This window comes from Carya illinoinensis, chromosome 16 (genome assembly GCF_018687715.1).
Source record: "Carya illinoinensis cultivar Pawnee chromosome 16, C.illinoinensisPawnee_v1, whole genome shotgun sequence".
NCBI classification, from domain to species: domain Eukaryota; kingdom Viridiplantae; phylum Streptophyta; class Magnoliopsida; order Fagales; family Juglandaceae; genus Carya; species Carya illinoinensis.
In genome coordinates, this window is record NC_056767.1 from 27134951 (window position 1) to 27137877 (window position 2927).

Below are 2927 nucleotides of genomic sequence, written 5' to 3' on the forward strand. Positions count from 1 at the left end.
GTTTATCTAATCTTCTCCATTGACGATGTGCTAAACAAAAAGAAAAAAACAAACAAGTGAAAGATAGTAAAACACATCCCGTTTTAAGATTTGTTTTAGGGCCGAAGCTCTTAGACAAGCACATTTGAAGTAAGATTTCTACAAACTTTGATAAAAATGTTTTCTTTCACCCACTTTTGCCTTTAGTATCCAAGCAACAAAAATTAAAGACACAAAAAACGTGACTTGCCCCTCACCAATATTTTTCATCATGAACTTGTCACAAAACTTACCTAAATGATCATAAATTACATCTAAATCCATATCATAATACACATATTTTTTTCTTTTCCTTTAACAACTGAGATAAATTCATGCTTAAATAGAAAAAAGGGTGCAAGGGAACGCAATAAAAGTTTAGTGGCAATGGGGCGGCATGGTGCAGTGAAGGGGCAGAGAGAGGGAAATACAAAAGAAAAGGGAAGGCTCGGTTGAATGCTATGGGAGCTATAAAAAGGCAAAGAAATCATTCGATAACTAGGCTTCATGGCGAAGTCACGATGATCAGAGTCCTTCAGGGGTGGGACTTCACGCGAAGACGAGTAATTATAGCTCCCATAGCATTCAACTGTGAATTTGGCCTTCTTCCAGACCCAAAGACGACGATGACGACCAACAAGTTTTTCTTTGCTCTGGTTTTTTGCTTCTAAATTATGAAACTTTCCCTCATTTCCTTCTGAATGAGGACCCTCCTTTTCTTCCTTTAAAAAAAAAAAGAAAATTGGTTGATGTGGCATAATGCCATGTCAACCGATGTTGCAAAGGGTGCGCAGCTTGGTTGCCTGTAGCACTATCGTTTGCCTAAAGTCAAAGTCATTCAATATATAACTCCACATTGAATTATTAATATATCAGCTAAAATATTAATGTAATATTATTTTTTAAATAATAATATTTTTAAATTTTCTTTTTATATTTTGCAACTATACTAACCATATGTTAATTAATAATTAGTGATAACAATATTAATAACCATGCACAAAATTAGTTAATGAATATTATTACTAACAATGTTGATTAATAATCGGAGGTAGCAATATTTTGGAATAAAATACGTGTTTTGACTATAAACAGTATCTAGTCAAAGATGAAGAAATGTTTGGATTTACTGTAACCATATGTAGAGCTCCCAAGTTTTGGCTATTCCAATATAGAAAGTTTTACTAATATAAAATTAAAATTTTTAGACGCACTGACATTTAGTTAACCCAATGCCATTGTAGGATCATTGCCAATGATCTTACACGCCAACTCAATGGAAGTACAAAATCTTTTGGGAATATATGGACAAAGTAGGCGGGGCTTTTGCTGGATCGTGGATATGCATAATTATTTGCTTTCCATAGCTATCACAGTTTCATTCATGAACACTGATGGACCAAAGTTCATTGTGGGATTTGGTTGGCTCAGTCCTATTGTTGTGTTGGCTTGAGGCTATTTTTTATTTTATTTTTGTGCAAATCTCGAGTTGGGCCATGGCCCATTTACTGTTGTTAAATTTGTTAAATAGTCCTTATTTTGTAGTCTTATTAAGTGGCCTCTGGCCCATTTGTTAGTGAGAGTAGTGTTTGTTGTATTTCCTTTTATATCAGTCTTTTTTTTTTTTTTTGGTCTGAAGGTATTCTTCTTGGAGTGAGCAATTCTTAGTATATTTTCTTTAAGTAATTTTGGGTGTGTTACAATCAAAGTTTTGAAATCATTTTCGAAGACCATTCCGGTTGAGGTACTGAAATAGAATATTTCGGTACCGGTACGTTTCGGTGTACCGTTTCAGGATTAATTATATATTATATATAAATATTTATATGTATATATAAACTAACAATTAATAAAATAAATACATATATATATATGTTAGTGTGTGATATGTATATGTGTATATATATAGAAGAATTAAAGATTTATAAAATGAATATATATTGAAAAAATCACAAATTTGAGTTAAGACACAAAAATAAAGGAAAAAAATTAAAGAATAGACAGATTATTAAAAGTAACAATACTTCTAGTGCACAAAAATGAGTATTTGAATTCTAAAAGTACAATTTTATCTATTATTTTTCAACTTATTTACAAAAGAGCTATTTTTTATTTTTTTAATTTAAATTTAAATTTCGGACCGGAATTATTATTTCGGCCGGAATACCGGTATTCCGGCCGGAATTGACCGGAACAGCCAGAATTTGACCCGAAACGGAATAGATACCTATCTCATTCTGGTCACTGTTCCAGCACGAAAAATTTCGACTATTCTGGCCAGAACGGAACGATTTTTAAAACATTGGTTACAATAGCCGATAAAAAAGGACTAGCAATGGTAGCATCCTCATCCAAAATGCAAAAGTAGGGCTGAGAAAACTTTTGGAAGATCAAAGATTAATCGACTTGGAGTTCAAAGGAAACAAATATATATATGGTCCAATGGTAGACATGACAACCTAATGATCCAAGAGAGACTCGATAGAGTTATTGCAAATGGAGTCTGGAGAACCAATTACCCGAGAACTAGAATAGCATTAGATCATCATGCACCTCTTCTTTTGAACATATTTATTGGTAACTTAAAATCGCTTCCTTAATCCTTTAGATTTGAAACCAAGTGTGTTTGATACCATTTTTAGTGGTGGTTGTGATGTTTTTCCGGTCACTTGCAATGAAGAGAAATAGGCTCGGGTGATTCCAATGGAGATGTTTCTGATGATTAAGTTAGTGAAGTTATATTTTCAATTACGTAAATCCCACAAGAGGATATATTTATAAAAATCTACATATTTCATATGATATAGTCTTACTCTAAAACATAATTACGTAGTTGATAGTGTCGTTCCGACGACCATTGACACATGGTCAATGGACTAGGGATATAAGAAGTTAGTTCTATTACAAAT